Source organism: Nycticebus coucang, chromosome 2 (genome assembly GCF_027406575.1).
Source record: "Nycticebus coucang isolate mNycCou1 chromosome 2, mNycCou1.pri, whole genome shotgun sequence".
NCBI classification, from domain to species: Eukaryota; Metazoa; Chordata; class Mammalia; order Primates; family Lorisidae; genus Nycticebus; species Nycticebus coucang.
In genome coordinates, this window is record NC_069781.1 from 136428538 (window position 1) to 136454138 (window position 25601).

Consider the following 25601-nt stretch of genomic DNA (forward strand, 5'->3'; position numbering starts at 1 on the left):
AACCTGAGACACTGCTGTATTCCTTAATCACTTCTAAGAGTTTTGTAGTAGAGTCCCTAGTATTTTCCAGATATACAATCATATCATCTGCGAAGAGGGAAAGTTTGATCTCTTCTGACCCTATATGGATACCCTTGATCGCCTTTTCTTCCCTAATTGCGGTGGCTAAAACTTCCATTACAATGTTAAAGAGCAATGGAGATAATGGGCAGCCTTGTCTGGTTCCAGATGTAAGTGGAAATGATTCCAATTTAACTCCATTCAATATGATATTGGCTGTGGGTTTGCTGTCGATGGCCTCTATCAGTTTAAGAAATGTCCCTTCTATACCAATTTTCTTAAGTGTTCTGATCATGAATGGATGTTGGATGGTCTTTGTTTTTTAATTTGTTTATGTGCTGTATTACATTTATAGATTTATGTATATTGAACCAGCCTTGAGACCCTGGGATAAAACCGACTTGGTCATGATGTATCATTTGTTTGATATGTTCCTGGATTCTGTTTGTTAGAATCTTGTTGAATATTTTTGCATCTATATTCATTAGTGATATTGGTCTATAATTTTCTTTTCTTGTTCGGTCTTTTCCTGGTTTGGGAATCAGGGTGATGTTTGCTTCATAGAATGTGTTGGGTAGTCTTCCTTCTTTTTGTACCTTTTGGAACAGGTTGAGTAGTATAGGTACTAATTCCTCTTTAAAGGTTTGGTAGAATTCTGACGTGAAACCATCTGGTCCTGGGCTTTTCGTTTTGGGGAGATTTTGTATGGTTGATGATATTTCTGAACTTGATATGGGCCTGTTCAACATTTCCACTTGTTTTTGATTAAGTCTTGGAAGGTGACGTGCTTCCAAGTAACAGTCGATTTCCTTCAGATTTTCGTATTTCTGAGAGTAAAGTTTCTTGTAATATTCATTAAGGATTTTTTTGATTTCTGAGGAGTCTGTTGTTATTTCATCTTTGTTATTTCTGATTGATGAGATTAGAGATTTTACTCTTTTTTGTTCCTGATTAGGTTGGCCAAAGATTTATCTATTTTGTTGACCTTTTCAAAAAACCAGCTTTTTGATTTATTGATCTGTTGTATTATTCATTTGTTTTCAATTTCATTTAGTTCTGTTCTGCTTTTGGTTATTTCTTTTCTTTTACTGGATTTGGGGTTGGAGTGTTCTTCCATTTCCAGTCTGTTGAGATGTCCCATTAAGTTGCTTACTTCCTCTCTTTCTATCTCCTGAGGAAGGCTTGCAGTGCTATAAATTTCCCTCTTAGAACTGCCTTTGCAGTGTCCCAGAGGTTCTGATAGTTCGTGTCTTCATTGTCGTTTTGTTCCAGAAATTTGGCAATTTCCTTCTTGATCTCATCTCTGACCCAGCTGTCATTCAGCATAAGGTTATTTAACTTCCATGTTTTTGTATGTGTATGCAGATTCCTGTTGTTACTCATCTCAAGTTTTATTCCATGATGGTCTTAGAAGATGCATGGAATAATTTCTATTCCTTTAAATTTGCTGAGGTTAGACTTGTGACCTAAGATGTGATCGATTCTGGAGTAAGTTCCGTGGGCTGATGAGAAGTATGTGTATTCAGTTTTGTTGGGATGAAATGTTCTGTAGATGTCTGCTAAATCTAAATGCTGGATGGTTAGATTTAAATCTAGAATTTATTTACTCAGCTTTTTGTTGGAGGATCGATCCATCACTGCCAAAGGAGTGTTAAAATCTCCGACTATTATAGAGTTGGAGGAAATCAAGTTGCTTATGTCTGTTAGAGTTTCTCTTATAAATTGAGGTGCATTCTGGTTGGGTGCATAGATATTAATAATTGAAATCTCATCATATTGAGTCTTACCCTTAACGAATATGAAGTGACCATTTTTGTCCTTCCTTACTTTTGTTGGTTTAAAGCCTATTGTGTCTGCAAATAAAATTGCAACTCCTGCTTTTTCCTGGTTACCATTTACCTGAAATATGGATGACCATCCTTTCACCATGAGTCTGTATTTGTCTTTTAAGTTAAGATGTGACTCTTGTATGCAACAAATGTCTGGCCTGAGTTTTTGTATCCAGTCAGCTAACCTATGTCTCTTTAGAGGGCAGTTTAAGCCATTCACATTAATGGAGAGTATTGATAAGTTTGGTGAAATTTGGGGTATTGAGTTTTTTGAAAGTCCAGTGGGCATTTTTAATCCTTTTGCCATTGTGGAAGTTGGAGTTTGATCAGAAGTTTCTGAGTGAGTTTACTTTTGTAGTAGAGGATTGGGTTGGTTATTATGGAGGATAGGTCTGAGAATATCCTGAAGAGCTGGTTTGGTTATGGCAAATTTCTTTAGCATATGTATGTCATTAAAGTATTTAATTTCTCCGTCATAAATGAAACTCAGTTTAGCTGGGTACAAGATCCGGGGTTGAAAGTTTTTTTGCTTGAGGAGATTAAACGTTGATGACCACCCTCTTCTGGCTTGAAAAGTTTTAGCAGAGAGATCTGCAGTCATTCTAATGTTTTTCCCTTTGAAGGTAATAGATTTCTTTCACCTAGCCGCTTTGAGAATTTTCTCCTTCATATTAACTTTAGTGAAGTTAATTATGATATGCCTGTGGGGTGTCTTATTGGGGTTGAGTCGTGCTGGGGTTCTGAAGCTATCTGCTATCTGAATTTCAGGTTCTCTAGGCATGTCTGGAAAATTCTCTTTCATAATTTCATGCAGAAGGGCCTCTGCGCCCAGTGAGGCCACTTCATCTGTTTCAGGAATTCCTATGAGACGGATATTTGCCTTCTTCGAGTTATCCCAGAGCTCTCTGAGTGAGTGATCCATTTTTGCTCTCCATTTCTCTTCCTCTTTGAGAGTTTGGGAGCGTTTTAAGGCTTTATCTTCGATGTTGGAGATCCTTTCTTCTGCTTCGTCCATTCTGTTGCTAAGGGATTCTACTGTATTTTTCATATCTTTGAGGGCTGCAAATTCTTGTTTCAGTGTGTCTAAGTCTTTCGTGGTTTTGTCTTTAAATTTGTTAAATTCTTGAGACAGCTTTTGAATTTCTCCACAAATTCCTAATTCCATTTTGTTAATCTTGTTTGCCATCCAAATTCTGAATTCGATTTCTGACATCTCAGCCAGTTGTTTGTGAATGGGATCTTCAATTACATCTTTCCTTGGGGGGGGGGGTTGATCTATTCTGGTTATTCATGTTACTAGAGTTTTTCCACTGATTCCGCCCCATGATTGTTTTACTCCCTTTGATTTTCCTCTGGTGTTTTATCGAGGACCCGTACAGTGCTGTGGCCTGAGAAACTGGGGCCCTATTTGGTGTAGAGGGGCTAAGTGGTTCTGACTTGTTTTCAGCTGGTTTCTATGTGACCCTAGTGAAACAGTTACTCTGGGTTGAAGTCTCAGCTGTGGAGAAATACCAGCAATTAAGTCACCCCACCCACCACAGGCAACAAATGGAAAAGGTAAATCAAACCTTCCTACAACCACACACCCAGGGCACCACCTGGATAGTCCCCAGTTGAGTGACTCAGTTCAAAAGGTCCAAGTCAATTTTCTCAGTCAGCAGCTGCCTCGGGTGGGAGAGTTCAAGAGGTCCCTGGGAACCGGATCACAGGGGTCTGGTGACTGCTCTAAAATGGCTTGCTCCAGTGCTGCGTGGAGTCAGGAAGAGCCACCAGTGAATAGATCAGTCTAGGAAGATTGATGCCTCCTTCCCCACCTTGCAGCTCTGTCACACCCAGTCGCTGCTAGCCCCACAGGGCTGTGACCCAGTCAGTTGTCTGCAGTAAGCAGATATTCCAGGGGTTTGCACCTGCCTAAGTCACAGGGTAGTCTGTGTCTGCTCGACTAGGCCGCTATTCTCTGTCTTTATCCAGCAGGGAGTGGTGTGGCCTGTCAACCTCGGGCACTTGATGGAGGCTGGAGATGTTCACTCAGTTCCAGCCCCACCCTTAGTTTATGTTACTGGGTGAAGGGAACAACCCTGTGGGAGTTTGTTTCTGACCTTGCCAGATTCCTCTGCAGAGGAGAGGCTGATTTGAGTTCCCAGAACCTGTGCCTCAGTCCCTGTCTTTAGTCCTGCGGGTTTGTATTTGCAGCACGATCAGTTGTTGGCTGTAGCCTCTTGGCCTCCTTTGTCAATACGCTGGTGATCCCGTATGGGTCAGGTGCATCTTAGGCTCAGTAGAGTGGTTCTCTGGATCAGCCCCACCCTAGGAGTTTCCCGGCTCTGTGGGTGTGTTTTCTAGTCCCCGTGTTCCACCCAGGTCAGTACTGTAAAACCCTTTACTCACGGGGCCTGTGTTTCAGTCCCAGGTCTGTTCCATGGTGGTTGCCCTCTGAGAAGATGCTCAGTCTCATCTGGTTGCCCAAGAAGACAGGAGGAGAGGCTATGGGTTATCTGGGGGTGGGCCTTGTTATTGCTGAAGACGGCTGTTGCTCTGCACCTCGGGGCACCACCGCTCCAGTGTAATTCCCTCTCAGCCGACCGTCATCTTCTCGCTCCTTTGCTACAGAGTCAGCACTGGCCAGCTGCAGTCCAGGTCCTGTCTACACCTCTTGAGAGTTCACCCAAGAATCTGGACTCCTGAGGGGGCAGGTCTCCAGATCACGGAGTGAGAATGGAGGAGGGTGTTAGGAGCTCAGAGTTGCAGGTCGTAACACCAAGCTCATTGAGACCAAATGAACAAATAAACAGATACAAAGGTTATCAGGCACATGGGCCCATAGATACAGAGACTGACCGAAACACATAAACATACAAGCAATAGCCACGACAACAGCAATATAAGAACAACTGCAATAAAAATAGTGATAATCGTAAAATAATTTAAAGAAAGGAAAAAAAGAGAGAGAAAAGTGGTGTTAGAAGGAATGTTAAGTGAGAAGATAGAAGAAATTAAAATTAGAAGACATAGAAATAAAAAAAACTATATAAATGTAATAATAAGAAATTATCGAAGTCTCCTCTAAGAAAATTGTGAGGAAAAATTAGACAAAAAGAAAACAGCAAAAAAAACAAAACAAAACAAAAAAACCCCCACGAAAACCAAAAACAAAACAAAACAAAAAAAAGGCACCAGCTGCAAAAATATTCTTGTGGTAGAAATATACCTATAAATATCTGTATGTCTGCTGTAGGGATCACCTTTCGTAGGAATATATTCATACTGCAATATACTTTCTGGACACCAGGTGGCGCTGTGAGTGGTTTCGAGACTTATACCTGGTTTACAGTTTATACCGTTACCATGGTAACCACCTTCCATGGCCAATCGCCATTTTGGAGTTTCTGTAAAAGTTTGTCGCCTAAGAATTGTGCAACCTTGGCTGTTCTTTTCCGGACAGCACTTGCAACCGACCCTCCCACTCAGTGCAGGTGTCCACGCTTCCTAAGTCCCTCCACTCTGTTCCCAGGTTCCCCCGCAAACTGGCGACTGCAATCGACCATAAGGGGAGTGGTGTTGAGTTCGTGCAGTATCTCCTGTAGCTTGTTCCCGGGGCTTCAGCAGCCAAAGCCAGTCCGCGGCTTCAGTAGCTTCGCGGCTCCAGAAGCCAAAGCCGGGTCCTAGGCTTCAAGCCGTGGTTGGAGCGCTCAGGGGATTTATTCTGAGTTTTATGGTTCAGAGTTTTGGATGGGCGTCTGCCAGTTTGCTGCGCAGCCTGAACCGCCAGCCCCCTCCAACACCTGGGGGAAAGGTGCCCACCCTTTTGGGTAGTTCAAAATGTCTGTTTCCCGGGCAGGATCCCTTCCCTTCAATTGTCCAACAGTTTGCCCAGCTCCCTGTGGTTTTGAGTGGCTCTCCTTTCGGATGCCTCCCTCAGTTCAGGATTAATTACTTGTCAATTGGATTTTGTCAGCATTTACAAGCTGCTGACCTCCGTAGGGGAGGGGCCTGCTGGCCGGCACGGCCGAGCGGGAAGAATCTCCACAACAGAGTCTGTGATTTTAAATTACCCCTCATATATAGCAAACCGCCAGTTCCCTGGGCGTCTCCAGCTGTCTGTCCACTCCAATAATCCACACACAGGGAAGGTCCAGACGGCCTTTCCTCTCACCTGGTGGCTTGGGAGAGGTGGGCTACACGTCTGTCCTGTCCGCCATCATGCTCCACCCCCGAAGCTTTCTTATTTGGGAGAGCATTTATGATGGCTCTGCCTTCTTGGTGGGTTGAGCCTTTATCATTACGTAAATGTACATCTGTTTCTTATAATTTTCTTTTCTCTAAGGTCTGCTTTATCTGTTAACAATATGGTTACTTTTGCTTACTTTTGAACAATGTTTGCAGGATATATGTAATTATTTGCTTCTTTGTTTTCTCTTCCCTGCATTTTGATGGATTACTTGAAACTCTTTTGAAGATTCCTTTTTTTATTTATTTGCAGTGTTTTTGAGTGTGTCTCTTTGTGTACCTATTTTAAATTTTCTTTAGTTATTACATTTTACATATATAACTCATTAGAGTCTACTGGTATCAATATCTTATTGGTTCAAGTAAAGTATAGAAATTTTGTCTTTCTTCTTTTATTATTTTCTCTCTGTTTCAAGAACTTCCTTTCTTCCCTTAATCATACTTTTTGGTAATTCAGCTGGTGACTAGTTCCTTCATCTGAAAATGTCTTTTCTGTTTTTTATTTTTTTCAGGTAGCTATTACATATCTTTTTTTAAATTTCAGATTAATGTAAGAGTACATACGATTAGATTACATTTTTTGTGTTTCTTAGATAAAGTCCAAGTTGCAGTTGTGCCCTTCCCCCAGGAGGTGTGTCCTATACCCTACATTTTACCCAACAGATGAGAGCTCGCCAAAGCACTCTCCTCTATTCCCTTTCTTGAATTTAAATGTATTTTTCTCTAGGTTGGGTGTATAGTTGGTCATCTACTGGTTTCATGTTAGTATTGACTACATTGGATACTTGCTTTTCCATTCTTGTTATACTTTACTTAGGTGGATGGTCTCTAATCCTTCCAGGTAAATACAAAGTGTCCATCTTTCTTTATGGCTGAGTAGTACTCCATGATGTACATATAGGATGGTTTATTTATCTGTTCATGAGTTGATGGGCACTTGGGTTGTTTCTCTATCTTTGCAATTGTGAATTGAGCTGCCATAAACATTTAAATGAAAATGTCTTTTGGTAAGATAATATTTTTTCCTCTGGGTAGATACCTAGTAATGGGATTGCAGGATCAAATGGGAGATCTACTTTTAGGCCTTTGAAGATTCACCATATATCTTTCTAAAGAGGCTGTGTTAGTTTGCAGTCCCACCAACAGTGTAAAGTGTTCCCTTCTCTCCACATCCACGCTAGTATTACCAGCTTTGAGACTTTGTGATGTTGCTGGCTATTCTTACTGGGGTTAGGTGACACCTTAGGGTAGTTTAACTTTGCATTTCTCTGATGATTAGGGGTGATGAGCATTTTTTCATGTTTGCTGACCATTTTTCTGCTTTCTTAGGAGAAGGTTTTGTTCATGTCACTGGCTCAGTGATAAATAGGGTTGTTTGTTGTTTTCTTCTTGATTAGTTTGAGTTCTCTGTAGATTCTGGTTATTAGCCCTTTGTCCAATTTATACCATGTGAATATCTTCCCCCATTCTGAAGGTTGTCTGTTTGCTTTAGTTGTGGTGTCCTTAGCTTTGCAGAAGCTTTTTAGCTTGATCAGGTTCCATTTGTTTATTTTTGGTGTTTCTATTATTGCCAATGGGGTCTTCTTCATAACATCTTTCCCCAGGCTGATATCATTAACTGTGCTCTTCCCACACTTTCTTTTTAGTTTTTATCATTTTGTGTTTTAGATGTAAATCTTTTATCCAGTGTAAATCAATTTTTGTAAGTGGTAAGAGGGGCAGGGTTCATTCTTTTACATGTTGTGGCTAACCAAATCCCCAAGCAGCATTAATTAAATAGGGATTTTTTCCCCCCAGTGTATGCTTTTATTTGGTTTATTGAAGATCAACGGTGATCTAAGGCTAATTTCATCTCTAGGTTCTCTATTCTGTTCTATAGATCTGTCTTTATTTTTATGACAGTACCATGCTATTTTTGATCACTATAGACTTGTAGTGTATAACCTGAAGTCTGGTAATGTGGGTCTTCCTTAAAATGTCTTGATATTTCTTCATTATTCCTGAAAGATAATTTGAAGTGGATATAGAATTCCGGGTGGATAGGTATTTTCTTTTAGTACTTGAAAAATGTTCTGCCACCTGCTTCTGGCCCACATGGCTTATGATGAAAACTCTGTCATTTGAATTTTTTTCTTGCTCAGTTTAGTTCCTCCCATCATGGTTGTTTTTCTCTTGCTGCTCTCAAGATTTTCTGTTCATGTTCAGATTTCAGATGTTGGATTTATGGTGATTCTTGGCGTGAATCTCTGTGGGATTATGTGTTTGGTTGCACTCAGATTCTTGACTCTGTAGATTTATATCTTTCGCTAAATTTGGGAGATGTGCAGCCATTATTTTTTCAAATATTTTTTATTCTCATCTTTCTCTTCTTTTTTTCTTTAGTCTCTCTAATGACACAAATATCAGATCTTTTATTATGATTCTCCATGCCCCACAGGCTCTGTGAAATTGTTTTCTCTGTTTTACGTCTTTTGTTCGATTGAATAATTTCTGTTTTCTAGTCAGTGTTTCTTTGCTTTCTCTGCTTTGCTGTTGAGCCGAGCCTGCGTGTGTCTAATACCAGTTATTGTATTTTTCAGTTCTAAACTTGTCATTGGTTTGTCTCAATAGCTTCTATTTCTTTGCTGAGACCTTCTACTTTTCATTTCTAACATGTTTCTAATTACTTATTGAAGCATTATTGTGATATAGGCTTTAAAATCCATGTCAGAGAATTCCAATTTCTGTGTCTTCTCAGTTTTGGTATCTGCTATTATTATTTTCTCATTAAAGTTGAGGTTTTCTTTGATTTTGGTATAATAGGTGCTTTTTTAATAGATCCTGAGTATTTTGGATACGCCGATTAATTTTGATTGAGACTCCAACTATTACTTTAATCTTTTTTTACCAGGCCTCCTCTGATATTAAGCTGGCAGAGGAAAGAGATGCCACCTCATACTGTCAGATGGAGAGACTGGTTCAGGTGCTCCGCCCGCTTCTGCTGACACCCTGGAGGGAGGGGTGCCTTAGTCACTGCTAGGTAGAGGTGATGTCCTCCCTAGATACCTCAAGTGGTAGCCTGATGCTGCTGTGGGTCAAGATGCCGCTCTCTGCTCCGACCTGACCTTCTTGTGCCAGTGTGGGGAGGGGTGTCTCCTTTTTCTCTGGTAAGGGTAGAAGCAAGATTCCTCACTGGGCCTTTGGCAGTGAAGTTGCTTCTGGAGTCTGATTGCTTCCATTGTGTTTCGCTGGGGTAGGGCTGTTGGCTAAAAATGTTTCTTCTGTCTGACTGCCTTTTTCCTAATCTTTTGGCTAGAGAGAGCAAGCTGACCTTACTCAGGACTTGTTTTGTCTTCCCCCGTTAGTATTTTTGTGGTACAGCCTTCTCCAGAACACAGTTTGGAATATAGAAGATAAATAGAGTGCCACATTGTTGAGGATGTCACCAGGGCAGGATGCCCTCTGCCTTCCTCTCTGCAAGGTCACAAGGGCACGATGCCCTCTGCCTTCTTCTCTGCGCTGTCACCAGGTTCGATGCCCTCTGCCTTCCTCTCTGCACTGTCACCAAACGTGATGCCCTCTGCCTTCCTCTCTGCACAGTCACCAGGGCAGGATGCCCTCTGCTTTCCTCTCTGCCCTGTCATCAGGGTGTGATGCCCTCTGCCTTCCTCTCTGTCCTGTCACCAGGCGCGATGCCCTCTGCTTTCCTCTCTGCGCTGTCACCAGGCGCGATGCCCTCTGCCTTCCTCTCTGCGCTGTCACCAGGCGCGATGCCCTCTGCCTTCCTCTGCGCTGTCACCAGGCGCGATGCCCTCTGCCTTCCTCTCTGCGCTGTCACCAGGCACGATGCCCTCTGCCTTCCTCTGTGCGCTGTCACCAGGCGCGATGCCCTCTGCCTTCCTCTCTGTGCTGTCACCAGGCGCGATGCCCTCTGCCTTCCTCTGTGCGCTGTCACCCGGGTGCGATGCCCTCTGCCTTCCTCTCTGCGCTGTCACCAGGCGTGATGCCCTCTGCCTTCCTCTCTGCGCTGTCACCAGGCGCGATGCCCTCTGCCTTCCTCTGTGCGCTGTCACCCTGGTGCGATGCCCTCTGCCTTCCTCTCTGCGCTGTCACCAGGCGTGATGCCCTCTGCCTTCCTCTCTGCGCTGTCACCAGGCGCGATGCCCTCTGCCTTCCTCTGTGCGCTGTCACCCGGGTGCGATGCCCTCTGCCTTCCTCTGTGCGCTGTCACCCGGGTGCGATGCCCTCTGCCTTCCTCTCTGCGCTGTCACCAGGTGTGATGCCCTCTGCCTTCCTCTCTGCGCTGTCACCAGGCGCGATGCTCTCTGCCTTCCTCTCTGCACTGTCACCAGGTGCGATGACCTCTGCCTGTTTCTCTGGACCCCTCACAGTCTTCTTACACTCACTGATGGGCTGTGCTCAGAGGTTCTAGTCCTTCTTAACAGGATGATAGTGAATATCAGCTTGTACAGACATAACCAAACAATGTAGTCTCGGTGGCTTTAAGTACCAGAAACTTAGTTTCTCATAGTTCTTAAGGCTGGGAAGTTTAAGATCAAGGATCCTGATTTGTTTGTGGTTTATAGACAACTTTCTTTTCACTGTGTCCTCATGTGCCCTAGAGGGAGAGAAGGAAGGAAAGGATGAGAGGGGAGACCTCTGGTCTCTTTCATCTCTTATAAAGCCACTGATTCCATCAGAACAGGGCCCTACCCTGTGACCTCTTTTAACCTTTATCAGTTCCTCTTCTTTTTTGATAACCTTACGCTGCCATAGCCAGGGGAATTTTTCTGAAAGCACATGCTTAGTTTATTTGGACTTCGTATTTATTCAGATGAATGTTTGTCAATTTCTTTATTTAGTGTAAAAGGAAAAGCTTTTTGTAAAAAGAAAAAATCAGTCTGGTCACTTCTCATTCAGTTCAGAGTCTCAGGCGTGGACTATGGGTCCCCAGTTCAGTGGGAGGCTGCTGAGGTGACCCGCGGGCCAGGCCAGCATCCTGATGGGATGTCGGCATTGCCTGATGTCTCTACTCGCACATTGTCAGTGACTTTCCTTGTACAGATGGATTTCAACATATGACCAACAGTCTGTATACAAAGTAACACCAGCGTCAGAACGTTTTGTTTTCCCTGGCAGGCAAGCTTAGTGTCCCTTTTTTCCTTTGTTTTATAGGTCTGGAGCCAGACAGGGCATAATAGGTCACATAGGTTAGGAATGGATATATCATTTTTTTAAATTTCATGAACTCCTTCATATCAGTTTCTATAATCTGCATTAACCTCTGTGTTGGAAAGAATGCCCAGATTACAAGCAAGCTCAGGAGGGCAGAGTCCAGCTCTTTGTGGACACTAAGGCTGGGGGTGTTTAGTGAAGCTGAACTATCCTGGGTCACAAATGTCATTTCCACACAAGGCCAGAGTCAAGCCTGCACCACTCTCCTCCTGCCCCAGACAAGGTGGGTTGCAGCTGAGATGGCCAGGACCCTCAAAAGGCCATCCTGTCCATGACAAATTGGAATAGGAAAAGAAATCTACTCTACGGCACAAGAAGATGAAAAAGCAGTTCTACTTTAGGCTGTGTCAAGGAAGGGCTCAATATCTTCCCCAGAGACTGGGAGCGAGGCGTGCCTTCCCATGCATCTGAGGCTTTGTTTTATAAAACCCAACATGACCTCTGGGAGGCCCCAGGTGGGTGGATTGCCTGAGATGGGTTCAAGACCAGCCTGAGCCAGAGCGAGACCTTGTCTCTAAAAATTAGCCGGGCACTGTGTTGGGCACCTATAATCTCAGCAACTCAGGAGGCTAAGGTAAGAGAATCGCTTATGTCCAAGAGTTTGAGGTTGCTGTGAGCTGTGATGGCACAGCACTCTATCAAGGGCAACAAAGACTCTGTCTCAAAAAAAAAAAAAAAAGAAGAAAACCAACATGATCTAGGAAACCCCAGTTCCACATGTAGTGATTGTTAAAAGTGGTCTAGGTCTGTGGGGCTCTGGGTCCCCTGAGGGAACAGAATATGGGGTACCTGGAAAGCAGTCCCTCCAGCCAGGCCCAAGGGCCCACCCTTAAGGGAGCAGCCCATTCTGGCCTCGCCCAGAAGGAAGATTCATTCCAGTCTGTCCAGTCAGTAAGCTTCCATGCCCTCTGCAGGTGGCAAACTAGTGTTTTGAGCCCCTAATTCTCTGTAGCCTGACAAATAGTCAACACTCCATTAAGCTTCCAGGAGGAGGTACAGGCTGTGCTGTGAGGCTGGGGCCCCCTGGTGGTTTCTCTCCCAGGCCCCCCTCTCCGACCACATGCCTGCACCTGTGTTTCTCTTAAGCACTTGTGCTGTGTAGCTCTTGTAAGATTTTACAGAAGATGTTAAAGATGAAGACTCCATGAGGAATGAAACAGTGTATAAAAAATAAGATGGAGACTCAATTAAGAAAACAATCTGCTACAGATGAACTGCAAATTAAAATTAAAACACATAAAGAAACAGCTCACTCTGGGCCAGCATCCGCAAAGACAGTGAAAGGCAGATTGTGAGTCTCAAAAAAATTAAGATAATAGAAATTGATCAAGCATTGTACAATAGTTAAACACAATTAAGAACTGAAAATGGGGGAGAAGAGCAAAGTGCCTACTTTGAAAAGCAGATTTGAAAAGGATTGAGTGAAATTAAGAGAGACAAGAAATATAGCCATCAAAATTAAAAACTCAGCAGAGGCACAGCGTGGTGGATGAGAGACAGTTGAGCGAGCAGAGGCAATTTCCTGGATAAATTACAGAAGGCTAACAGACGGAAAATTGGAAAGAGTGATTTACGGCAATTGCCATAATATCTAACACTTCTGTGAGTGCTTCTGGGTGCCAGGCCCTATTCCAAAGCTTAACAACCTTTTGAGGAAAGAACTATTATGATATTTTTGCAGATGTGGAAGCTGCAGCAGTGGGTTCAGGGTCACTCAGGAAAGCAGGCTGGAAGTCCAGGCCTCCCAGGAGAGGCTGAACCAGACCAGGAGGCTTATGCTTTGGGCAGTGTAATAGAAGGCATTCCTGAATAGAATGTGGAAATATGTTGAGATTATTTCTAAGCTGGGCAGGGTAGCTCACAACCTGTCATCCTAGCACTCTGGGAGGCTGAGGTGGGAGGATCCCTTGAGCTCAGAGTTTGAAACCAGCCTGAGTAAGAGTAGACCTCGGCTCTTCTTCTTTCCCTTCCCTTCTGCTTCCCCTTCCCTTCCGCTTCCCCTTCTCCTTCCCTTCCGCTTCCCCTTCCCCTTCCCTTCCCCTTCTCCTTCCCTTCCGCTTCCCCTTCCCTTCCGCTTCCCCTTCCCCTTCCCTTCCGCTTCCCCTTCCCTTCCGCTGCCCCTTCCCCTTCCCCTTTCCTTCTGCTTCCCCTTTCCCTTCCCTTCCGCTTCCCCTTCCCCTTCCCTTCTGCTTCCCCTTCCCCTTTCCTTCCGCTTCCCCTTCCCCTTCCCTTCCGCTTCCCCTTCCCCTTCTCTTCCGCTTCCGCTTCCCCTTCCCTTCCGCTTCCCCTTCCCCTTCCCTTCTGCTTCCCCTTCCCCTTCCCTTCTGCTTCCCCTTCCCCTTTCCTTCCGCTTCCCCTTCCCCTTCCCTTCCGCTTCCCCTTCCCCTTCTCTTCCGCTTCCCCTTTCCCTTCCCTTCCGCTTCCGCTTCCCCTTCCCTTCCGCTTCCCCTTCCCCTTCCCTTCCGCTTCCCCTTCCCTTCCGCTTCCCCTTCCCCTTTCCTTCTGCTTCCCCTTTCCCTTCCCTTCCGCTTCCCCTTCCCCTTCCCTTCTGCTTCCCCTTCCCCTTTCCTTCCGCTTCCCCTTCCCCTTCCCTTCCGCTTCCCCTTCCCCTTCTCTTCCGCTTCCCCTTCCCCTTCCCTTCCGCTTCCCCTTCCCCTTCCCTTCTGCTTCCCCTTCCCCTTCCCTTCCGCTTCCCCTTCCCTTCCGCTTCCCCTTCCCCTTCCCTTCTGCTTCCCCTTCCCCTTCCCTTCTGCTTCCCCTTCCCCTTTCCTTCCGCTTCCCCTTCCCCTTCCCTTCCGCTTCCCCTTCCCCTTCTCTTCCGCTTCCCCTTTCCCTTCCCTTCCGCTTCCCCTTCCTCTTCCCTTCCACTTCCCCTTCCCTTCCGCTTCCCCTTCCCCTTCCCTTCCGCTTCCCCTTCCCCTTTCCTTCTGCTTCCCCTTCCCCTTCCCTTCCGCTTCCCCTTCCCCTTTCCTTCTGCTTCCCCTTTCCCTTCCCTTCCGCTTCCCCTTTCCCTTCTCTTCCGCTTCCCCTTTTTTGACAGTCTTACTTTGTCTGCACTGGGTAGAGTGTCATGGGGTCATTGTAGCTCACAGCAACCTCAAACTCTTGGAGTTATGTGATCCTCTTGCTTCATTCTCCTATGTAGCTGGGACTACAAGCAATGGCCACTATGCCAAGTTAGTTTTTCTTTATTTTTAGTGGAAATGGGGGTCTTGCTCTTGCTCAGACTGGTCTTGAACTCCTGAGTTCAACCAGTCCACCCACCTTGGTCTCCCAGAGTGCTGGGATTATAAGCATGAGACACTACTTTTGGCCCACCTCATCTCTTCTAAAAATAGAAAAATTAGCCAGGCATCATACCTATAGTCCTGGCTACTTAGGAGGCTGAGGCGGTGGATCCCTTGAACCCATGAGTGTGAGGTTGCTGTGAACTAGGCTGAAAGCACAGAACTCTAGCCTGGGCAACAGAATGGTGAGCCTTTGCCTCAATAAATAAATAAAGACATTATTTTTAGAAAAGAGGTGAAGTTGTAACTCATATATAGATTAGAAAATGAACACCTGTTGAAAAATTCATTTCGCTTGTGTGACATGAGGGAACCAGGCAGATGCTACAGTCAGTTCAATGGAAAATTCAAACCCATACAAATTTATGTGGAGTAAAGGCAGAGGGATGAACCCCAAATAGACACAAAGCTTGTTCACTTACACACGGCAGGAAATCATTACCAATAAAGTCACTAACAGAAAACTCAGAAGTCACACATGCATCAGTTGCCTGCAATCTACAAACAGCTAAAAATATTAACAACTCGGACCGCAGGGTGTGAAAGTAGCTAGCTCAGATATATAGGCCTTAGAGGCTGCGTCATTTTCCATTGAAACACAATGCTTTTTTCTATAGAAGCTCTATATTCAAAGAACAGCTAAGAGTTTAATGATATTGATGAAAAACATAAATCCTCAGATTCAGGTGATATAGCTCTAAGGAAAGAGACGTTAATAGATGTGAGCCCAAGACATACTGTGCAAAAACGTTGTAGAAGGCCTGAAGGCAAGAAAGATCTTAGACGCAATGAAAGAAGAAAGACAGTTTGGTAACAAAGGGACGGCAACTATTAGGCATGTAATGATTGCAAACATTTTAAAGACAGTCAATAGAAGCCAGAAAAAAATAAAATAGTACCTTTTAAGTATTGAAAGAAAATAAATTATCAACTTGGAATTGTGTCTTGAGCTAAACTATTCTTTACATAGGAAGTAAATTAAGACATTTTTAGGAAAACAGACTTAAGTGGCTTACAATGCAGAGGCCGTGCTGCTGGTAATGGAATTGCCAGAAGACACACTAGGTCTTAGGTGTGAGGAGCAGTAAGCAAAAAAGGTGGTCAAAATTCAAGTAAAGATAAACAGGCTTGAATGTATAAAATAATAACAGTGAACTTGAGAATGTTAAAAACAAAGTAATATTAAAATGTTGGAAAATAGTAACACGGAAGGCAATTATTAGTACTCGAAGGTAAAATGCTCATGAGCTCAGGCTGCTCTGGAAGGCTATAGAGATGTGAGTGAGCTGCAAGTAAGATGTACTTAAGTCTGTGAGTAACCAGAAGGGTAAGACTATTTACCTTCCAAATAAGTAGGAGGTAAATAGGGAAGGACTAGAGAAAATATGAGAAACCTAAAGTAAGTCAGAGAGAAAACAAAAGCATAGCATTATATTATATAATAGAAACAAGAATGACATTACAGTGGACAAGATAAAAGGAAATGGATTAGCCAGCTGGCTAACACAGAGACTTCCCAACTATAAAATTTTTAATATAACTATAGGCCATTTAGATGAAACAAACACATGAAGTGAAAACAAAAAGAAGGAAAAACAACATACCTATGAGACAGAAGTTAAAATAAAATGTGAGTGGCTGTGTTTCCAACACACACACACACACACACAGATATACACAGAGTAAGAAAAGTATAATTAAAATGAAAGAAGGTCAGGTCACAATGCTAAAAAGGAAAACATATCTAAGAATATATGTATAACAAATCTCATATGTATGTATCTAATGAAATAACTTTGAAGAAAAGTTGGCATAATTTCAAGAATACTGGATAAATCTACAATTATAGTAAAAGATTTTAACATACTTCTTTCAGTGAGTAATAGTTCAAGAAGGGGAAAAATATATAAGGATATAGAAGTTTTGCACTACACATTTGGCAAGCCTCATGTAATATGCAGACACAGAGATAAATGACATTTGTATTGCACCGAAAATATCTGGAGAACTAAATATCCAGATGTTCATAAAACGTGAGCATATGTTGTGTTTGTGTGTGCACACGTCTGCACGGGTGTACATTTGTATGTACATAGTTTATTTTTGAGACAGGGTCTTGCTCTGTCACCCAGACTAGAGTGCAATGGCACAATTTTATCTCACTGCAGCCTTGAACTCCTGGCCTCAGCCTCCTAAAATTAACACATGCATTCTACCTTGTCTGGCTATTTTTAAAAAAATTTTTTTTTTTTTTTTTTGTAGAGACAGAGTCTCACTGTACCGCCCTCGGGTAGAGTGCCGTGGCATCACACGGCTCACAGCAACCTCTAACTCTTGGGCTTACGCGATTCTCTTGCCTCAGCCTCCCAAGCAGCTGGGACTACAGGCACCCGCCATAATGCCCGGCTATTTTTTGTTGCAGTTTGGCCGGGGCTGGGTTTGAACCCACCACCCTCGGCTTATGGGGCCGGCGCCCTACTCACTGAGCCACAGGCGCCGCCCATTTTTAAAAAATTTTTATAGAGATGGAGTCTCAGTATATTGCTCAGGCTGATCTCAAATCCTGACTTCACATAATCCTCCCACTTTCAGCCTCCCAAAGTGCTGGGATTTTAGGTTTGAGCCATTTGCCCAGTCGTATATACCTTTTAAGCACTTACATTAATAAAATTGTTGGGTTTTTTTTTTGAGACCATCTCACTCTGTTGTCCCAGGCTAGAGCACTGTGGTCTCTTAGGTCACAGCATCCTCTAAGGGCTCAAACAGTCCTATTGCCTCTGCCTCCTGAGTAGTTGGGACTATAGGCACCCACTACAACACCTGGCTAGTTTTTCTATTTTTAGTAGTGATGGGGTCTCACTCTTGCTCAGGCTGGTCTCAAACTCCTAAGCTCAAGCAGTCTACCCACCTTGGCCTCCCAGAGTGCCCGGATTACAGGCGTGAGCCACTGTGCCTAGCCAGAAAAGTTTTTTTTTGTTGTTTGTTTTGCAGTTTTTGGCCAGGGCCCGGTTTGAACCCACCACTTCCAGTATATGGGGCCAGCGCCCTACTCCTTTGAGCCATAGGTACTGCCCTCTGGAAAAGTTTTTTGAAAAACCTTTTTTAGGAGATCCTAAAGACTATTCAATTTCATTTTAGAAAGATGTGTGAGTTTATTACCAATCTCTAGAAGTTATACAAATGTAACATTAAAACCAAAGAAAAAAGAAGCAAGAAAAAATAAAGATAAGACTAAAAACGGGGGTGGGGGGAAGGAAAAGCAGAGAGAGGGAAGGAGGGAGGGGGTGGGACCTTGGTGTGTGCCACACCTTCTGGGGGCAAGACATGATTGCAAGAGGGACTTTACCTAACAAATGCAATCAGTGTAACCTGGCTTATTGTACCCTCGATGAATCCCCAACAATAAAAAAAAAAAAAAGACTAAAAACTTATTAAATAAGAAAAATAAAATAGAGGTGAACAAAGGTTTTTAAAATGAACTAATAAAATACACATAAACCCATCTCAGAAAATAATTATCAAGAAAATAAAGCACAAACATTCTGTCAACATAAAAGGGATTTGTAACTATAGACAGGTGTTTACAAAATAGACTGCTATGAACAACTTCATGTCAAAGACTTGGGAGATTTAGATAGATTTAATATTTTCTAGAAAAGAAAAATAGACCAAAAAGTAAATGGATTTTTTTAAAAGTAGACTTTGTTTTTTTACGCCATTTTAGGTTCACAGGCTAATTGTGTGGGGAAGTGTAGGGTGCCCTTACAGCGCTGACCCCCACACAAGCACCTCCTCCCACACTCCCAGCATCTCCCACCAGAGCAGTGTGTGTGTCACAACTGAGGAACCTGCACTGACCTGTCATTACCGGCCAGAGCCCGCCCTTGACGTCACGGTCCACTCTGGGTTTGCACACACATGTGGTGACCTAGGTCTGCCATGATAAGGTCATACAGACAGATTCACCACCCTAAGAATCCTCTCTAGTCTTCACTCCCTCCCTGCAACCCCTGGCAACCACTTGTCCTTCTGATCCTTTTACTGCCTCTATGGTTTGGTCTTTTCTAGAATGTCTTACAGTTGGAACCATGCAGTCTTAAGGCTTTTCAGTTTGGCTTCTTTCACTCAGTAATACGCATTTAAAGTTCCTGGGTCTTTTCATGGCTTAATGGCTCATTTCTTGTTAGCACTGATATTTCATTGTCTGAATCTACCACAGTTTATCCATTCATCTCCTGGAGGACATCTCAGTGGCTTCCAAATCTCAGCAATTAGGCATAAAGGTGCTGTAAACATCTGTGTGCAGGTTTTTAAGTGGATGTGTTTTCAGTTCCTTTCAGCTAAGACCAAGGAGGGCAGTAGCTGGATTGTGTGGTAAGAGCGTGTTCAATTTCGTAGGAAACAGCCAGCCTGGCTTCCAGAACAGCTGGGCCATTTTGCATCCCACCAGCAAATGCGTGAGCATGTGTGTTGCTCCCCGTCTTTGCCAGCATTTGGGGTTGTCAGTGTTCTGGATTTGGGCCATTCAAATAGATGTGTAGTGGTGTGTTCCTGTCGCTTTAATGTCCATCTCACTGATGGCAGGATGAGGATTATCTTTTCATACGCTCTTTTTACATCTGTGTGTCTTCTTTGGTCTGTGGTCCATTTTCTAATTGGGTTGGTTTACCTTTGAGTTTCAATAATTCTTTGCATATTTTATATAACATACCCTTTATCAGATATGTCTTTTGCAAATATGTTTCTCCAAGTCTGTGGCTTATCTCTTCATTCTCTTGACCAATATATTTTTAAAAAGAAATTCAAAAAGGTAGGTTTCCAAGCAGGTTCTATTCAGTATACAGTTCTACTTTTAAACATAGATGAAAAAATCTTAACTATATCAATCAGCACACCAAATCTAGCACAAATTTAAAAATAAATCCTAACAAATTTAGGTTTGTATTAGAAATGCACATTTTGTTTAACTTTCAAAATATCCACTAATGTAATTCATCCTATTAAGAGTGAAGTAGACAATAAATAATTATCCTGGTAGCTGGAGAAAAATCAATTGATATTTGCGAATTAGAAGGAACCTCACCTAACTTGACATAGGGCCTCTACCAAAAATTCATTTAAAGCTGAAAAATTAGAAATTTCTAAATGTGGAACAACAGAAGGATATCAGTTGACATTACTTTTTAAAAATATCTTGGTTACCATATGAATTTAAATAGTTAAAAATGTAAAGTAAAATATTTGAGGTTAGACAGTAATGAACTGAATTATCATCTGTAGGCCATAGGTTTTTACACAGAAAACCTCTGTAGGCCAGAGGTTTTACACAGAAAACCTCTGAAGACTTTCTAGACAAAATATGTTAGCTACAGAACAAGATCTATGAAAATATCAAATGTATTTCTGTGTTCTTGGAACAATTAGAAAAATATAATTTAAGAAGTTTTATTCCTGATATCTGCAGGTGTTAAAAAGCATCAATATATCCAATAAAGTCATACATAAACATTGAGTTATGCTTATGCCTGGGAAAACTCAATATCATAAAAATGTCAAATTTGCTAAAACTAAATTTGATGTGATTGGTGTGATTGCAAGTAAAGTCTAAACAAGAACTTTGTGGCATTGTACAAAGAGATCTTAAAATTGACAATGATAGGCAGGCAAAGGGTCAGGAACAGCTAAGACAATTTTAATGAAAAAGAACCAAGTTGGGAGACTTGTCCTGCCAAATTTCATAATGCTGTAAGATCACGGTGATACTGTCCTGTGTCAGGGACAGACATATGACTCAAGGAATAAAATAGGGAGTTCTTGATACGTGCTGTCATAACTTATGCTATGTTATTTCTGACATTGTTATAATCTATCCAAATGCTCTTGCCAATTACTTTGTTATAATTATATCCATATTATATCTAATTTAACATGTAAATTAGTGGATAAAGAAAAGATTCCTGAATGGATTCTTAATGGATTTTTCCAGAAGCCTGTTGATGCCTCAGACTGTTCTCTTGAATGGTAGAAATGACAAGAAAAATTTGTTTCTGCTCAAGACATTTTGGTTATGGACTGTGACAGGCCACATTGCTGGTTGCAGATCCTTAACATTTTAGATTGACGTACAGAGTGAAATCAAAATATTTATGGGAGGACCTCTCCATCTCCCTTTTTTTCTTTTAACATAGTTCATCTATTCTAAACCTGTTTTTCCTCCAAAATCTGGAGATAATTGCCATCAGTAGTGCCTTAACCTTATGTCTTCACTTGCAATTGGCACATTTTTATTTCCCTTAGATTTAAAATAAATGGCATCTTAGGTCCACTCTCTTCTGAGAGCGATGCTTCCTCCTTCCTTACTTTTTTAGATAATTTCATTTTCATCTCCTCAGCTCTTCCTTCTCTTAGTCTTCTAAGGATAATGAGAGCTCAGAAGGAATGATATTGATTTCACATGAGATTTTATTTATTAGGGTCATCCTAAAGCCCACACATGGCTTCCTCTTTGCAGAAGCACAATGTACGTGGATTCCTATTTTTCTTTTTTCTTTTTTTTTAGTGATTCATCTTATCTGGATGCAGAGTCCCATTGTAGTGAGCACATGCCCCGGTGTGGGTCAGTCTTGCTGGGCTTCTCTGATGGCTGGGCCTCCTTGGTTTCTTCCTCAGGATGCTGAAAGTCGGGCTCCTTGGCAGGGTCACTCTCACCTTCCTGGCTTAGGGTTGAGCCCCTCCATGCTGAGGCCAGAATACTGAGGCTGGGACAAGAGAGCTTTTGTTCCAGGGCCAGCAGCCCTTTGCAGGGACAGACTGAGGTGCTGCATGGGACCCTGGGTGATGCAGAGGAGGGAGGGGTCTAAGCCCAGACCCAAGGGGTCTAAGCCCATGAGGCACACCCTCCTGTGTGTGCCTCACGGGCTATCCCCGCTTGCGCTGCCACTGGTGTATCAGCAGGTAATCCCATGAAGAGTGGACCCTGAGCCCTGCTTGGTGTGACCCCAAGCCCTCTTCCTAGCCTCTCTGCTAGGGAGCACAACATCTCACTCATCCATCAGACCTTCCTGAAACCTTTCTCATTCTGGTTTATCTCCAGATGTGTGATCTGACCATGCCTTCTGCCAGGGTGTGTGTCCATATTCATTTCTACCTTGAGGAGCTCTGCCCGTGTTTAGAGCCTGTCCAAATGCTTCTCCTCGTGACCATCCTCCAGGACATGGAATTCACATCCTGAATATTTTAGTTAAATTTCCCTCAGTCTTCCCCTCTGTGGTGAGGACCGGGATTGAGCTCACTGTGTCTGTGTCTCTGGGGGGACGAAGGCAGCACCTACAGGATCTTAGAGCCTTGGGGTAGCAGCCTTAAGAACTCTGTGGATGTGCTGTGCCTTCCAGTAGTCAATAAAACATATATATTTCAAATTGTTCAATACAAAAAGTAATTCAAACACACACAAATGCAGATCGCAATGTGAAATGAATCCCCCTGGCCTTATCCCCCTTTCTGCAGTTACAGATGTTTGGCTCCTGGGAGGCTGTATTAATCATGGCCTGTGGCTGCTGTTGGCTGTTGGGCAACCCGTATGCACGGGGCCAGTCCATGTGGTAATTTGTGCTGGTGCAGTGGCCATCGAGGTCCTTGCAGTGGTTTTAGCCACTCATGTTCCAGAGGGGCCTCCTTTTCTGCCTTGGAGAGCTGTTTTCAAACTCCGTTATTAGCAGGAGGGCCCTTTTCCAAACACATCTTATCCCCAGCCTTAATACCGGTTTGGAGCACAAATCTATTAGAAGAGTCTACTTTTATATTATTCACTTATAAAATGAATGTGCCTATGGGAAAGACTATTAAGATTTGCATTTTGACAGCAATTACTGTTACAATTCCGCGTATCCCCATATTCTGTTAAGATGAACGATATTCAGAAATCACTAAGTCACACTGGTAAACGGTTGCTAATGGCAACAGTTTTTAATCTTGTTTCTTACCCATTTGACTTGTGATCTCAAGAGTCTCTTCAATTAAATTGATCCAAATGTTTGAGGGAAAAGCTTGTAGGAACTTGAGTTTTTGTGTTTTTTAATTTTTTTTCCAGAGTTGAATCACTGATCTAACAGATGCTCACAGTCTTTATATAAATATAAAAATAAGGCAGGAAGAAACCCAAGCTTAAAATAAGCAATACTCTGTACCCTGAACCGTGCATCAAACTGCACTTTGCGATGATACTCGCCACTGAGAATGCTCCTGGGGAGAATACGTGCCCCACTGGGGATAGGTTCCCCACGATCTAATTTTAGGCACAAGCTTGTTGTTAAAAGAGCAACACACAGCAGAAGTCTCAATTGGTGACTCTTTTTATAAGAGAATCAGATGCATGTACATTCTTGGCAAGAAACATTTTAGTTTAACTTCTACCCAAAAGGGTGTTAAATGGGCCATATAAATGTGTATGTTGGTAGTCTCTGAAGAGTTAAAATTTTAACAGTAATTTGACTGTGTGTTGACCTTTATTACTCCTTTCAAAATCCAGGGAAAAGAAATGATCAGAATGAAATATGAACAGAAACCTTATGGCACCCCCACAGAATCTCAGGGCTCCAGGGAACCCGGCTTGAAAATCATGCTACTACCCAGACTGAGTCTGTAGAGGCCACGGTTTCAGCTGTTTTGTACCTAGTCACCGTTTCTAAAGTGACTGACTCATACAGTCGGATAGACTGCAGTCCAGCACAGAATGCTTACTCTTGGTCCTGCCTCCTCCTCTCTCCCTCCCTGTGTGTGTTTGGAAGTGAGGGGAGAATGTGTTCTTTTTCATCTCAAAGGACTATCTTTTTATAACAGCTTAGCCTCCTTCCCTTCCTTCATCACATTTTTGTTTGTTTCATATTCAAATCATGGCTTTCTTGTACAGTTTGTTTCATGGAGTTTCTGGTTGCCTTTTTTTTTTAGGGAGAAGGTCTTGCTCTGCCACCCACACTGGAATGGTATCATCATAGCTCATTTGAGCATTCAGCTTTCAGGCTCAAGCAGTTCTCCTGCCTCAGTCTCCTGAGTAGCTGGGATTACAGGCATGGGCCGCCACACCCCAGCTAATTTTTTTTTTTTGAGACAGTCTCACTCAGTTGCCCATTGCCCCAGCAACCTCAAACTCTACTGGGTTTAAGTGATCCTTCTGTCTCAACCTCCTGAGTAGCTGAGACTACAGGTACCTACCACGACACCTGGCTAATTTTTCCATTATTTCGTAGATACCGGTCTTCCTGGTGCCCAGGCTGATCCAGAGCACCTGAGCTCAAGGGATCCTCCTGCCTTGGCCTTCCAGAGTGTTAGGATCATAGGTGTGAGCCACCACCCAGCCGATTTTTCTATTATTAGTAGAAGAGGGGGTCTCTTGTTTAGGCTGGTTTTAGAGAGCTGAAGTAACCTCCCTCCTCAGCTCCGAAGTGCTCTGATTACAAGCATTAGCCACTGTGCCTGGCCTGGTTGCCTTTTTTCTTATTGCAACTTTTTAAAAAATGTGTCCTTAATCAGAGCTGTGATGTTTCTGGATCGCTTTTCTCTCTCTCCATCCAGTCCCTCTGTCCTTAGGAACTGCACGTCTTGCTCTGCTTTGGACCCATCCTTTTCTGGGTCTGCTGCCGGCTCACTGTGGAAATCTCTCTTCTTTATCTCCATGTTCAGTCTGAAAGTTTCTTTCTTGGTTTTCATCTTCATTGTTATAAAGCTGACCAATAAAATATACATGGGAAACCAGCTCTCTGAGGCCTTTAACATTCTTGAAAATGGCGTTTTCTTTCTTTCTTTCTTTTTAATTTGCCTTCATGCTTGGGTGGTTTCTTTGTGCTCCAGGATGCATCTTCATGTTATTTCTTTGGTAATTTTCTCCCACTCTCCCTTCCCTGTTGGTTCCTGATGGAGTTTTGTTTAGTGAAGTGAGTCCTCTGGCCTCCTCTTCCAAGCGCCCCCTCTGTTCTGCCCTACATTTTATTTCTGTGATTTCTGTCAGCCAAAACTCCTACCCATTTATAACAAGTTATTTCATAAGTCTTATCTTTAATTTCCATATAGTTCTTGGCGTTTCTGACAGCAATGTTATCTTGGATTTTTCGGAGGATATTCCTTCTCTGTCACTCTGGGTAGAGTGCTGTGGCATCATAGCTCACAACAACCTCCAACTCTTGCCTCAGCCTCCCGAGCAGCTGGGACTAAGGCACCTGCCACCATGCCCAGCTAGTATTTCTATTTATAGTAGATATGAGAGTCTCATTCTTTCTCAAACTAGTCTCAAACTCCTGAGCTCAGGCAGTCCATCTGCCTCAGCCTCCCAGAGTGCTAGGATTACAGACCTGAGCCACCACACCCGGCCAGGATATTGCTTCTAAAAGAACGAATTTTTCAGTCTTTCCATTGGCTCTTTCTGGATCTTTTTGGGGTTCCTGTTCTTGCTTGTGTGTTTCATGCTGGAGACTGTCTGCAACTGCCTCTTGATCCTGAGTTTTCCACTGCGAGGGCCTTGGGCACAGAAGGGCCACCAGAGACTCAGCAGTTGTGGGCAGCCCTCCCTGGGTTGCGAAAATGAGGGAAACTTTATCCTGTGGTGCCAGTCAGGGTGCCAAACTTGCTGCTTGTATTTTGTTGAGGTGGTTTATTTTTATTTAGGTACTCAGCTGTGTTTTAATGCTATTGGGGATTTGTTTGCATTAGGCATGGTAAGACACAGGGACACAGAAATGACTGTCACAAAGGAAGAAGGTTTTACTTGTCCCCCCTTCTAAGCAGGAGGCTCAGCATACCATGCAGAGCCACACTGGGGGACAGCAGGGCCCGTCAGGTGGCGGAGGGAGTAGAGAAAACCTGGGCAAGAGACTTCATGGCAGTGTCTACAGGGAGGGATGGGAACAGCAGAGTAAGCAGGCTGAGGCTTAAGACTGGCCAGTTTGAATACCTTATGCAGGTTCTGGGTCATGGTGACCTCCCTCGTGAGGTG

General features: G+C 43.3%; 1 protein-coding gene across 1 annotated transcript in view; it reads left to right on the forward strand.

The window, feature by feature from the left end:
- CHRNA7 (cholinergic receptor nicotinic alpha 7 subunit) overlaps positions 1-25601 on the forward strand; it is a 156465-nt gene that overhangs the window by 108653 nt on the left and 22211 nt on the right. The window lies entirely within an intron of this gene.